Genomic DNA, 15585 nt, shown 5'->3' with positions numbered 1-15585 from the left:
TGAAATCAGCAAGATCAAAAGAGCTTCAAAGCAAAGGACAATATTATTACCTTGCAATGTAGGCAGACTCCTTGTATACATTTCTCATTTCTGCTTGCTTCTTGTCCCCACCTCCTACAGAAAATGCAAGGCAGGTACCATATCTCTCATCAGTGGCTTTAGATGAAGACAGAAGGAGATAGAAGGAGGAGAGACAAAGAGGGGAAAGACACCCATCAGTTTGCATCCCCACTTCAGATGGGAGTCATCTTTGCTGGTCCCTGGCCTGCCTCTAATCCGGACATTACCCAGAGGTTGGTTTTCCACTGATGAAAGCGCTACAGCCCATTGTACCACAGCGTGGGCTCCCACCTGGTTGTCAGTGTAACTGACTGGCAGAGACAGTGAATTACAACTCCCCGATTCAGCCTGAGCTTGCTGGTTCTTGCCGTTTGCAGGAACACATCCTGAGTGCTAAGTGATTTAGAACAATGCTCTGAATAATCAAAGGACTAGTGTGTGCACCAAGTGGTATATTATACTGATGAGTATGATAAATTAATTGAGCTGCAATTTCCTGAAACATTAGCTAGAACAAGTATTTCCTTTTGCAGATCGTATTTATGGAAATCTAACTGTAGCAGGTCAGAGTGACTTGATACATGGCTGAGGCAAGCAAAGATCTTCTTATAGTCAGGCAGGCTGGGGAGAAGCTTTCCTCCCATCAGGCTCAAAAATGGCTCTGTTACTTGTCTGCTGCAGCTCTCAGAAACCCAGGTACCTGGTGGCTGTCAGTCACAACAATTATGCAAGGCTTGTCACACCTCCTGCCCAGAGAGGTGGTGGATGCCCTGTCCCTGGAAGTGTTCAAGGCCAGGTTGGGTGGGGCCCTCGGCAACCTTGTGTGGATCCAGGCCTGGAGGTTGGTGGCCGTGCCTGTGGCAGGGGGGTTGGAACTCTATGATCCTTGGGATTCCTTCCAACCCAGACCATTCTATAAACTGAATTATCTGCAGCACACATGAGGTCCCTTTTCAGAAAGATCTTTGAGAGGATGACTCCAAGTCAGTCATGGTAAAACACTGACACCAGGACCCAGGTTCAGTTTAGCATAGGCAGAAATTGGACCAGCCGTAAGATCCAGTAATTTTTTAGAAGAAATTTGATACCACACATCAGATTTTATCTAAATAATGATTTCTAAACACACAGAACACAGAAATGTGACTGTGTCTAAGGAGATCCTACTCTCATATATTTGGGAAAAGAGAGGCAAAAATTCACATAAGAAAAAATACCATGCTAAAGTCAACTATCAGCTACCAGCTACTGTCTCCATGCAGCTAAAATAACTTAATCATCTTCCTGATTGCAGACAGTCTTTTAAAAAAAACCCCAGGCATTCAGTATCACTTTTCCTGATTCATAACAAAGCCGATTTAAAATCCCGGATGGCCTTACTGAGCCAGCCACAAGCTTCCAGGCACCTCCTTTTCCACATCTGTGCCCCAGCAGGATCCAGCTGTGCGATCAGGTGCCTGTCCTGGACAGTCTCTAGGAAGCAGGCAGCAAGAATAAGCATTACCTGAGCAAACTTCCGTGCCATTATTGTTAGTTAAACAAACAGTTTACTATAGCAGCAGTAATTACCCCCCACCCCTTATTTGCCTTGCAAGCGGGGGCTGGGGAAAACATTCCCCACCCTCAGACACAAGTCATTTTTTGCGTGTGAGTTGTACATATTTCAAAACTTTGTATTATGAGTAACGCTCCAGAGCACCGTCACTTTCCAGCCCTACTGACCAATTACAGCGAGTTTCTTATATGCCACCCTATGTCCCCTGTGCTTCCCTTTGGTTGCTTTTTTCTTCCCTACTCTCCCACCCTGGCTGGGCTATTGGATGGTTCTATTAGCTGATGGGAGAGAAATGGAGAGCCAGAACCCTCACTCTGAACCCTGACCTTCCTCCTCTTCCTTCCTCCCTTCCTGCTTTTTATATCGGGGCATAAGGAAGTGGCATCCAGCTGCAAAGTATTCTGCTTGACCTTCTCTAGAACAGGGTAAAATAAGCCTCTTCATGCTCAAATCCCGTTCCCTTGCACATGACAGGCAGCTTCACCACCTTCCACCTCCCACGGTTTCCTTCTGCTACGATGGGCTGTTGCCTGTAGTAGGCGAACAGTCACAATCAGGCTGACTGTTGGTGTGTCCTGGTGCTGCTGCATCTCCAGAACCATTTAAAAAAAAAAAAAAAAAGCAAATGAGTGCTTTGACAGAAGAATGTCATAGTTAGAAAGTGAGGCAGTGCACAGGCAGCGTGTCTGGAAAAGACTGAGATGCTTCCATTCCTTTGCTACAGCCGGGACCTGCCAGATGTTTTTGGCAAAGTACACAGTACCCCTTATACTGATGCTCCTTCCCTCTCCCTCTGTAACTCTGCACTAGAGAATGAAGGCATGCTAAACTGCTGCTGTGATCTTAGCAGTGCAATGACAAAAGCTTACCAGCATGTATGCAGTAAGTCTCCTTTCCTCTGTCTCCTCAATATAAACTAGCCCACTTCGGCTTACTAAATATTATCAAGAACTTTTGGACTGAGATCACCACTCCCTTAGCAAGAAATATACTATCTCCACCCAAATGGAAAGAAAGGGTGATTGTTCCTTGGGGAGGGTGACTCAGGGTTTGGTGGCAATACAATGTGCCTTTTGATCACTACGTTAAACAAACAAAGCCTAACACGGAGAATGCCAATAGCTGCATGAGAAGACGGTTAAGGCAGTGTTGCCAAACACTTACACAAGATTTTCGACTGACAGATGCCCAAATGCTGTGTAAGAACAAGGATAAAAAGCCCGCTCAAAATCATTAGCAAATCTTTGCGACATGCCTGTGTTATTAATCCCATTTTGCTGCGTGTTAGCTGGAGGTATGCGAACTCAAGGCACTGCCCCTCCTCCTGCAGACAGCAATTTAATGACGCAACCCCAAACATCGCACAAACACCCAGTCCGCTGATGTACAGCTTAGACACCTTAAATGATGGAAACATTAATCTGTGGTGCATTTCCATTGACTTTTGTTCTGTTGGTCAAACACAATTGAAGGGAAGTTCAATGAATCAACATGTTGCTAGACAGAGATATTATATAAGCCTGTCAGCACAGATAGCTATTTATCTTGTTAGGAAGAAAAACAATTTAAACATTAAGTAATGGGAGTAACTATGTTGTTATAAAGAAGCTAAAATCTTCAGTTAGAGGGGAAACAGTTTTTCTGGTCTATGAACAGAGCCTCCCAAAATTTCAAAGTCTTAATTTTTTACAAAGTGAAGTTGATGTAAAAGTGCATCCTCAGTGGCATAGGCCTTCAAAAATCTTTTGACAGAGGCACCACACTTCATGGTGGATATCACAAATTGCAATGATCGAGAAGGATGGTAAAAGCTATGTGGAAGGTGAAGGAAATCTGAATGCATTGAGTCCTGATGAAAGACATCACGTTGCCTGATAACAGCTTTCAAATGTATAAAAAAACTGTTGTAAAGATTATAGTGATCAATTGTTCTCCATGCCCTGTACAGGCAGGACATAAAAATGAAGACATCAGCACTTGTCTGCAGAAATGGTAAGAACTTTCTGAGTTCAGGAATAAGCTAGATAACACATTTTGGAGACTGTGATATCAGAGAGATATACTGGGGAACATCTAGGTCCAGTTATTCTTATCTGGATCAAACAAGCTGTAGGTAATATCTTGAGGTCCTTAGAGATTTAAACTTCTGTGATTCCAAGATAGTTTCCTGAAGTTTGAACATTTGGCATTTTCTGACATTTTTTCCCCAATACCCTTTATTCTCTCTCTCCTCCAATAATTAAATAAAGCTATTTAAACTGATCTCTTACTGTCTTTGTGTTGTCTTGGCCTGAAGGCAATAGTTTCATAGTCATCTAATGCACACAAGCATCTCAAAGCTATGAGGAGGAGGAACCTGAGTGACCCAGTTGATCGCTCGGCAGACATGTCCAAATCACTGTCTTCTCTAGATGATAAATCCCCTGTCCATGCCAAACTGTGCACACCCTGCCCTTCATCCTCCCAGACCAGTCCTGTGAACACAGACCAGAAAGCTGATGGGAACTGAGGGAGGAGCAACACTAGGTGATGAGCATCATGGTCCAGGAAATGGGCTAAATTTTAGGGATTTGACTTAGAAGTAATACTTGGTGAGGGGATTGGTTGGGTAAGGGAGTCTGACTCAAATCCTATGCGAGGAAGGGTGCATCATATCCTGCACTCATATTGTTCTTACTTCAGAAACACTGCTGCTGGTGTCTGTACAAAGCCTGGGAGAGAAAGATTTAGGTCACTTCAGTTCCCATAGGTCACAGAGCTGATAGCACAGCTCCAATGAATAAGGCTAGGGCCAAACAATGAGCACAATAGTTCTCCTCAGTGAGCAATGCCGGACACAAAAATTACTGAAGAATTGGCTTTCAGGTCTGCGTACAGTGGCAGGGTCTGAGCTGTTTCACCACAGCCTTTCCCCTGTCTTACACTATATGCATCATTGAGAGACACCACAAAGAAGTTGGAAAATAAGCTAAGAATTATTCTCTATTGAGTCACAGCACTGAAACAACAAGGACGTAAGTGAAAACCCAAGTCTGCAATAATGTGGTTATATAATATGTTCATGATGAATGCAGCAGTTTAAAACCATTCATTAATTGCATTTATATAGCTATGATTAGCCACTAGAATGCGGTAGTCTTTAAGCTGTTTTACTTCAGGTTCAGACAGCTTTGTGCTCCACAAAAAGATGCAGCCCAAGGACAGAGCTACAAGGTTGGTTTGTGCTACCCTGCAGATCCACTCGCCCACTCACTCTTGTGTAAATTACACGAACTCCAGGTGAGTTGTTTCAATTTCCATATGGCTTGTCAGCATTAAATGTTGGCAACACAAATTCCACTCATGCCCTGGCCCTGCTTCCATACCTGGGTGGGTGGGTGGCAGCTGGCTGGTCCTGGACTGAGTCAGTTCTCTCTGTTCCTTGTCAGTATCATCGGACCTGCATCTGGATGGAGAGAAAAGGACCCCAAATTAGTGCCTTAAATCACCTCTGAAGCAATTCCAAATCAGGCAATATGTATATAAAAAAGAGACCATTTCAAATCTGCACCTTCATGTTTGGCAAGCATGGGAATATACACTCCAAAAAGGGTATGTCCTTACTGCAGTTTGAAAGTGTTAAAGGTAATAATGTAGCACAAACGTTTCTTCTTCTTTCCAACACCTCCTGACTTTCAGTAAAGGTTTGAAATGTATTAGTTTTTCTTTCCCAAGCATGTTTAGATGAGACACATCTTTTCTCCTATGAAGGCTTCTTTATTTTCAGTCTACACTGGGTAAAATCTGCAACCATTCTTTTCCCCACAGAGATTTTAGTGGTCTTGGTTCAGGTATTGTGTTTTCTTTTTCATTCATTTTGCCCATTATATTTTATTTTAGCACATCATGTTGACATAGTTTTCTGATTCCTCCCTGGCAGAAGTATACAGTCTTCCTATCAAACAAATAATTGCGACTTCCTGCATACTGCTGAGAAGGCGGAACCATGATGTCCCTTCAGAAGAGGGGATATGTGTCATTCATTGGCACATAATTGTAGAATATTTATGCAAAGACTCTGGCTAATGTTTTCTCCTGAAATCACAAGTAGTTAATATTTATGCAAACTGCATGAAATATTTCTTTGTTGCACATAATAACAACATTATGAAAGATGGAGAAAAAAACCCAAGCCATTGAGACAGACTGAGGGGCTTTTATGATTAAACCTAGCTCCTTGTGTTGACTTTGGCCTCAGCTCTTGATTGGACCAGACATAAAGAACATTTCTTGAACTTGGCGCTTACCTGCCCTTCTCACTCATGTTTCAGTGCAATTTACAAGACATGAAAGAAAGCGTGTAAAACCCCCAGTCCAGTGAGTTTCCTGCCCTGTTCTCATTGCAAACAGTGTTTGCAGCTGCTCTTGTTTGCAAAGAGTTTTATTTGCTCTTGTTGCCTCCCAGAATAAGTTCCCTCACAGTGATCCAAGTTACTTCTTCATGTACAAGTTTTTGGTAAGAGCAGTGTCCCTCAGGATGAGAGACAAAAAACCAAACCCAAACCACCTGTTCCTCTTCTTGGCTTTGCAGAAGAACAAGGTGTGAACCACAGTATATTTTGGAAAGTAGACACTACCATTACATGTTGCATGTAATGCTGCACACAGCAAGCTTGAAAGGGCTGGTGTGCTCAGTCTCTTTTACGCACCGAGCAACTCTAGCTTTAATGATGTCCAAGTTAAAACTTTTATCATAAATACTTTGAACAAAGGAAGTTCATATTTCTTAAGTGGTCCGATGCTATAAACAACTCAACATTAGCTCCTCTGACATCTAAGCTCCCAGTAAGTGGATCCAAGATTCAAGGGGAAGTAGAGGAATAAGAGAGCTTTGTGGTTTTCATAGCAGTGAGTCACCGAGTGACAAGAAATTATATTTGGTGGCAGTCTTGTGGTTGGGACATTGTGTGTCTCAGATTGCTCAAATAGTCTTCATCCACTACTGACAAAGTTATCACTGAACTCGCTTATTCCTTTAGAAGTTGCTTGTAGGGTCATTTGTCATTGCTGAGTCAAAAAGCAGAATAATGTCTAACGTTCGTGCAACATCAGTACACCATTGTATGACAAAATGCCATGTCACTTTTATACCACAAAACCTCAAATGCTTTTACCAAGCAATTATGTGTTACGGATTTGACCTTTATCCTTTCCCATCTTGGTGCTTTGCCTCTGCTCCAAAGGGAATTTTTGCGCATGTAGGTGGTTTATGGGGAATCTTTTTTTCCCAAAGCAGCAGCAGCATTAAAAATGTTGGTAATAATCCGGGTCAGTTTACCGCTTTGGAAATGGCACCATCCAACCACAGGACAGTAAACAATAATTAAAAATGTCAAAACTATACTTATTGTAAATGTGGAAGTGAAAGGAGGCAGAGGCAGGGAGAAAGCCTCTCCTTTAGTCCCTGTGGACCATTTCTTTTGTATTACACCTCACAGGCTATTGCTAACCAAGGATTGTGTTTGTTTTATTGTATTGAGCTACAAAAATAATGTAGCTGAATTTCCAAACCAAAGCCAGATGAGAAAAAGTAAGCTGGGTAAAGTATTACCAATTTTTAATGGCATTTAACACATGATAGGAAGCAACCTATTCTTACAAATCCTTAAAGACATAGTGATAAGTTGTGCATTCCTTTCAGCACTATCAAGCCTACCAAACTTATCATAGAATCATAAAATCATAGAATGGTCTGGGTTGGAAGGGACCCCAAGGATCATAGAGCTCCAACCACCCTGCCACAGGCAGGGACACCAACCTCCAGGCCTGGAGCTACACAAGGCTGCCCAGGGCCCCATCCAACCTGGCCTTGAACACCTCCAGGGACAGGGAATCTACTACTTCTCTGGGCAGCCTGTTCCAGCACCTCACCACTCTTTCTGTAAAAAACTTCCCCCTAATATCTAATCTAAACCTTCCCTCCTTTAGCTTTAGTCCATTCCCCCTTGTCCTGCCATTATCTGCTCTTTTAAAAAGTTGAATCCCCTCCTGCTTATAAGCTCCCTTCAGGTACTGGAAGGCTGCAATGAGGTCCCCCCGCAGCCTTCTCTTCTCCAGGCTGAACAAGCCCAGTTCCCTCAGCCTCTCTTTGTAGGGCAGGTGCTCCAGCCCTCTAATCATCCTTGTGGCCCTCCTCTGAACCCTCTCCAACAGTTCCACATCCTTCTTGTATTGGGGGCCCCAGATCTGGACACAGTACTCCAGATGGGGCCTCACCAGGGCAGAGTAGAGAGGGACAATCACCTCCCTGTCCCTGCTGGCCACTCCTCTCCTGATGGAGCCCAGGATACCATTGGCCCTACGAGCTGCAAGAGCACACTGCTGGCTCATGTCAAGCTTCTCATCCACCAACATTTTTCAGTTTTTACTACTTTTACCTCCTGAGGACACTGCACAAATGCAGATAGCCCTGTGGTGCCTCTGATTCTGCAGTGGCCTTCTGTGTCCAAGGTAAACCTATCTGGGACCTCTGATCAATGCTATGTCTTCTTAATAGCTGTTGCGAATAGGCTTCATGAATAAATTTACACCTAAATACAGATTGACTCATAAGTTCTGACTTCATAGTGTAGAAAAAGGAGGAGCACTAATTTAAAAACTTGTGGGTGTCAGTTTTTTCCTGGGTGAGTGGGAGTGGGATTTTGGGGAAGGGAGTGGGATTTGGGGGAAGGTTTTAGGGTAAGTTGCAATCTGTTTTGTAAGTAGTGTGGGCTGGGTAAAGGAAGTGGCTAGTCTGAAAGCCATAAGCATCACTTGCGGAGAGAGCTTAAACACCCCTACCACAAGCAGGTATCAGTGGGCAGACACCAGAGGTGCTGCCAGAAGATAATGAAAAGAATAATGGACATAAAAAAAGTGTGTCAGTAGACATACTGACATCCTAAAAAAAACCAAAAAAAAAAAATCTTGTCTTTGTATTTCTTTATTTAAATTCAGAACATCACCTTCTTGCTCAAACTTCTGGTAGCTCCAGGAATTGTAAGTTTCACCAAATCCATGGCCAGCTGTCCATCCATTTTGTTCAACAGGACCCCCTTCCCAGCAGCTCTCTGGGAACACTCCCAGCCTCCAAATGCAGTGCAGGGAAAAGCTCTCTATGCAGTCTCAGGGATTATCTGTTTTGAAAGGAGTGGGACCTGAAGGTGGGACAGTGAAGCCTTTACCAAGAGCCTCCTCTCCCTGCTGTCCCAATACAATTTTGCTCTTTTCGAAGGGAGCACAAATGCAGAAAGGACCCTGCAATTAAGAGAAGCTTTCCCCTCCCTGTATGAGGTTTTCTATTCACCATAAAGCCGTATTGTCTCAAGTGTGTACGGCTTATTAAAACTCTTTCACAGTTAACACACAGGAGAGAAGACTGCTAGCTGTCAGTAAATAAAATGTAAGGAACTTATAGTGGCATTTAAATTATTTTAAATACATGTCTCTATCATATATGTCTCAGATTTTCGCAGAGGTAGGGAAGTCTTGACAGTTGTGGTTTTGGTTTTTTTGGGGGGTTTTTTTTGTTTGTTTGTTTTTTACAGGATGCATAAAATAAGAGAACGCAAAGATGAAAATAGGAATGGGGATTAAAAAAAAAAAATCACTTTACCCATTTAGAAGTAAGCTGCATTTGTTTTTGTAATGCTTATGGATAAATCCAGAGAAAGATATGGTACATTTCTCTAGAATTGCTTAAAGTATCTGGCATTATCAGGCATTGACTGTAGCTAGTTAAAAGGAAGCCATGTGCTGTGTTGCTTTTTGCTGCAAATCTAAGCAAGGTTTTCTTGATGATTTACTTTATTCATAACGTTATGCACTGGAACTGTGCGTAGGGCTGTCAGGTTTGAGAGGACAAGAAGGACTGAATGAAAAACATGCAAATATGATGGAGGGAACAAATAATAAAAACACTCTCAGACATATTGCTGGCAATAGTTCACTGAGGCTATACAAACATATGAAGGACCTCAGGTCATAGGAGCAGACACTTAATAAGATAAGATATATGTTACCTCACATGCACCCTGTGACTTTGCCAAAGCTACAACAGAATAAGCCATGAACAGGTGGGGTAGGCTGGATGCAGAAAGACCATCTGACACATGAATACTATAGTTTTACTATAGTCCCAACAAAATCTGACTTTGGAAAGAAAATGGACAACTCATTATTAAATAGATGAGTGTGAATACTGGTCAGTGGGAAGGATAATTTGGGGGACTAAAATTGTTTTGTCGTGCCAGGACACTCACAAACAAGATTGCCTAGATGCATTGCAAAATCAGACCTTCCTGTCCTTTTACACAGCCTCTCAGATTAAACATGGAAGATAAAGTATTTTCCCAGCCCTGAAGTAGCTCAAGCTTCAGCTGGTTAAAATGCTTCACCCAACTTCAGACCATCTATAAAATTCTATAGTTTAAATAAACAAGTTCTTCCTTGTTTGCCTCTCCTATGGGAGATAAAGAGCCCTCAGCTGCTTGTTTAAAAATGAAAGAAGAGTTACAAATACGCCTTTCCCTTGATACAGACAGAAGGATTCTTTTATATTCTTTATTTTGTGGCCCAGATTAATTCATCTGTGCCCTCGGAAATACTCACCCTGAGAATAGCACAGAGGTTCATCTCATTGTGAAGTGTTCCTAAGGAGGACAACTTCATTTTCCGTGGATGTTACACAATGTCAGCGCCAACAAAAAGAGCCTGAAGAGCCTCTCTTTCCAGCAGATAGAATTACTGTTATTGTCCTCTACTGAGCAACATCCCTGGGCTGCTCCTTATAGATGTGCTGTCGTTGCTGGTTTGCTCGTTTCTAGGAGGGATTGAGCATGAGGTCAGAGGGACTTTTCCCCTTTCAGAAAAGCCAGACGTAAGAGTCCCTACAAACATGGCAGGAACTTCTGCTGCCCTTTGCTGTGGCAGTCCCTCTTTCCCCATCCAGACCTTGAGGAATGAAAACTAGCAGTATTTCCTTGGAAATACCAGTCATATCTATAACCCATGCTTTTGTATAGATGTTGCACAGGCTGGGTAGAATTCATCCCAGCTGAGTCTGTTTTGCAAAACTAGCTCTTCCCTTGTATCAAAACCGATCAGAGGAACAAGCTCTTCAGGGCCTGTTTGTCTGGGCAGGTCAGAACAAGGAGGAGTTGCACAAAGGCAGCTTCAGCCCAAGCTGGTCTCAATTTGGAACTGTTCTGCTATGACAGGGGGATCTGGGATGTGAGAGTACCCGTAGTACAGGTGCTTCTGGGGGCATGCGATGGAGTTACTCCATTTGAGGGCTGCAGAGAAGATGGCCTTCGCCACAGCTTTAGGTGTGTCTGGCAAAAATGCACTACGGCTGAGAACTAAGCACAGATGTGGGGGCTTGTTGTGTTTTCTTGTTTTATTTTGGCTTGTTTTGTTGCAGATTGTAGAATTGGTCAGTGAGTTACTGCATTCATCTCCTCCTGCTTTCAGACACCGAGTTGTGTAACCGAAAAATCTGTGGGAGTCTGTAGTTTGTACAGGGAGAAGCTGTGCTGCAGCAGCGTGAGGTGAGGGAGACTTAAACGCGAACCGTGGATGGGTGCCAGGGTTGCTCCTTATATGGCCACTAAAGTTCTGTAGTGCGTTTCTCAGTATGTGGCTTTATGGTAAGAAGCTTCAGGTGCTTCTTGCACTGCAGTATGTCAGATGCTATTGCTGAGGTGTGCTGAGTCTGGGCTAGAAGGAGGTAGGTAGATAGGAGTCCTTCAAACGCCAAGGCATTTGATGAGCCAGCCCTGGTATGATCTGCAAATCTGCTGGCCAAAATCCCTCCCTTCTCGGTGACAGACAAAGGGAGAAAATGTTGATGGGGAAGACTCATCCAGCAGATGGCTGCACATCCCCTCACAGGGGGGGTTTGTCATCCCCCTCCATAGGTAGTGGCAGCAAACAGGGCAGGGTGCCCTCAGGATGTGGTACCCAGAAGAGATTAAACTTAGCCAAGGTCACCCCACATTTTATGTCAGGCTCCAATTTGGGTTTTGTTACTTTGGCTGAGAACATTTAATAGGAGTGTTCCCACTTGCCAGGAGGAACCTTAGGCTATGTCTGGACTACGGTGTAATGCTGGCTGCTGGTCTGTGAATGGTATTTATCCACAACTTGTTTTAAACTGCACCTATTTAGGTCTTCAGGGCTTGTTTTTAACCTTCCTCGTCTACACTACTACTGGCGATCATCCACTAGCTCTGCTTCTTTGGGGGCTTAGCTGCAGTGAATCACGCTCGGAGAATGGGCCATGTTCTCGATTGCTGAAACATTGCTTCCCTGCAAAACGGGATTTGTAAAGTGCAAATATTTGCAGCATTCCCAAACCCACAAAAATACTGTTTATCAGTGCCCTGGAGATCAATGTTTAAACAAAACAGTTTAGTGAAGAGGGTGTTTTGACTTATGAGAAAAACATTTTAAAGGCAAACTGCTTTATAGATACGTATATACCTACACATATGCAGAGACACAAGCACACATATATACATATGAGACAGAGATGTAGATGGTTCAGGCAACTCTGATACCCCAAAGTCATGTCTTAAAATGTACATTTTACAGCTGTGATAGTATGAAGTTTTCGTGGAAGTTTACTATGAGTTGACGTTTTTATAAATAATGTTTCAGGCCTCAAATAAAATTATTTGTTTCCTGTCTCAAGAGTTTGCCAAATACTTCTGATTCTTGGGAGACCAAAGAAGTGATAGGCTTCCTCTAGCCCGTCGGTACCTCTGCTACCCGATTGTACAGTTGGATTGGGTTTTTTTTTGTTTCTCACTCTTATCTGAAACATTTGATTCTCTCTCATCCGTTCTTGAGCTCTGCCCGTGCAGGGTATTCTTACATCCCTGTTACCACTGTAAGCTTTGCTGTAAATCATCCCTGGAAAATATCAAAGCTGTCTCAGCACTGGTTTTGAAAAAATTGGCTTTTATTTCATGGCACAGCTCGAGTTGGATTTGTTTTACTTGGAGGTCCCAGGCTCTTATGATGAGGATAAGTGCAGTCTCTGGTCTTTTCATGCTTGTTAAAGCTTAAATGTTTGTAAGTTATGGGATCAGCTTAACGAAGAAAAAGAGGCTGCTGCATGATGCATCCAGAAATGAACCCACTTAGGGATATGTACTGAGCACCCAGGCTCCTCTACGAATGACCATCCGCTTTGAAGTTGTGGTAATAAAGCAGCGAAAGCATGTTCAAATTACTTCTTAAATTGTCCGGCTAAGAGGAGATTAATTAAAACATCATAAAGCATGGTTCTTGAAAAGGAAACAGAGAAGGCTCTGACATCTTGTTTTTACAGCAAATGTAGTACAGCGAATTTGTAATGAAGAATTCTGACCACAGCAAATACCCAAAGGGAAGAGTCTTTAAACAACAGCAAAATGACAGAAAGAAGGGATTTTCTAGTCTGTACTGTAAAATAGCCTCCAGAAGTTAATGGTCCCATTTAAATCAGATGTTAGTGTGTCCTAGTTCTGGCCAGGCCAGAGCTAACCTCCCCAAGCAACCAGCACAGGAGAGCTGAGTTAGCCCAGGCTGTTTCCACACCACCTGACATCACTCCCTATAAAAGGGGCTTGTCAGGGAGAGGGGCTCCCAGGTGTTTCCAGGACAGTCTGAGTGTCGCTGGGCTGTTGGATTGGTCCTTGCAGGTCCTTATGCAATACTCTGTGTTATCACCAGGTGTGAGTATAACTATTGTTTCCCTTTCACAGTGCGTTTGTCAGTAAACTGTCCTTATCTTAACCCGTGGGCACTCTGTTTCTCCTTCAGGAGCTAGTGGTGCATGGGGCTCAGCCACTGCTTGGGGCTGAACCATCACAGTGTAAAAGCAACCAAATATTATATTCTTGGATAAATGTGTAGACTTGTTTGGAAAATATTCAGTGTATCTCTTATTTTTTATTTTTACTTTTACTGGAACTTGATGATGCTCTAATGAGGAGTGCACTTATCTGTCCAAGCTCTTCCTGAACTGCTGCAATGTTCACTAGCTGGAGGTGGCCAGGGCTGCTGTGAGAAGCAGGCAGCATTTGCAATTAAAATTTTTCTCTTGTGTTTCTCTTGTAGCTTTTACCCGTTCTGCAGAATGAAAGCAACTTTATGTAATTCCCCATTTTATGGGGACTGCCTTAGGTTTAGGGAAATCACAGTGTAGGATTCATGTTGCATTAACAGCAATTTTAAAAGTAGGTTGCCCACTGTGATAAATTGTCTGTCCCTGCAGAGGCATGGAGATAGAGGGGTATAGAGTTCAAACAGCTGTATAAAGTCATCCTAACTTTCTTTCCTGTGCTGTAACAAGTATGTGACAGTTGGGATAATGAAAAGCAGGTTGTGTAGAAAATAAGGCATAAAAGGTTAAGGAAAATCTGCAACTATATCAAAACTAAGCACCTTTAAACCAACCTGCCTTTCCCACAGGCTGCAGGTGCAATATCTGAGGCTTAGGGGTGAATAGATTTTTTTTGTTTGTTTTATTTATATTGTCTTGTGGGGCTTTTCTTTGTGCGAAGCTTTTATTTTTTAGGGGTGGGGGCTGGGTTGTTGTTTTCGTTGTTTTGATTTGGGTTTGGGGTTTTTTGCTTTATTCCCCCTCCATAACAGGTCTCCCCCCTTAGTAGAAGCATGCTTTTACAGGTCTACACAAGACCATTTTTTAAAATGCACTGTGTTCTCCTCCAGGACAGCTCTTGTTACATTTCTAAACCACTTGGCAAGTTCTCGAGCTATATCAGACAAAATATTAATCAGTGTAGGAAAGGTAGCAGTCATGCACTCCTCCCAGGGAGAAGAAATAAAGTTGAAATATTTTGTGATGCCTGATAAAGAAGGTGCATGTATATGTTTACTGCATCCCAACAGAATTGCAAAGGAGCAGAAAAGAGGGTGATGGCAGCTGCTTCAGAAGAAGGTGGTTCTTGCACTTTTAACAGACAAATTTGATGTCTGCTCTGCCAGAAAAATGAGCTGCTGAAAACTATTTTAATTTCTTGTGCTGAACACTTCATCTATGTTTTAGACTTTCCACTGGTACCTCCTTGACTATGGCATATGATTTACACTTCTTGTTCCTGCTTGCTTTCTATACAAGTCTGACCAGCCAGTACCTCAGGGCACATCTCTAATGGCAGCTTTCCAAAGGGATGATGAGAAATGACCCTGTGCAAGGTACAAATGGTAAACCCTTTGCAATTCATGATCCTTGTAGACTGTTCTGGGAGCCCTGGCAAATGGATGACATGGAAACACCTAGTACTTGTAGACTGCTATTCTTAGCTTATTGTTGGAATATGAGTATGCTTTTAAAATACTCATACTTTTCAACTAAGCACGTGTGCCTATTGCAACAGGACAGAGCAAGATAACCTTGCATGTGGTTTGTATGTCACCCTGCTCTTAAGCTGTAAATTCTTTTATTATGATCCGTTATTTCTCATAGTCATCATGAGGATTCATATATTTATGATATTAACTAATAAGTCTTATTTATGCATGATACTAAGGGCTGAGCCGAAGTAGTCTCATCCCTTCTAAATTTCTCCACTTGCCTCTGTTGTGAGATTAACAATTTCAAGGGACATTCAAAGGTTATAGAACAGTTCTTTACTTTACAGGAACAAAATGTCACGGAAACGCCACCTCTCAGCTCCCTCCCCAGCAGCCGCAGTAAATATTTGATCAGCGCGTACTTTCCATTCAGCTCAGCATCCTCGGGCTGGCTTGGCACATCTGTTCTTTAGGAGAAGGCTTACATTTGTGATAACACAATCACAGAACAGTCAAGTGAACCTTCCTTGCGTAATTCAGGGACATCAGTATCGGAAATAGAAGAAGGAGAAGGCATAGAAAGTTTTCAGTGAGGTGCATGAAAACAAGGGACCATTAGTCCTCTTGAATCCCTGCATCATTAAGGT

The sequence above is a fragment of the Gallinula chloropus genome, assembly GCF_964237585.1.
Source record: "Gallinula chloropus genome assembly, chromosome: 3".
Classification (NCBI taxonomy): domain Eukaryota; kingdom Metazoa; phylum Chordata; class Aves; order Gruiformes; family Rallidae; genus Gallinula; species Gallinula chloropus.
Note: the sequence above shows the minus strand (reverse complement) of the source record.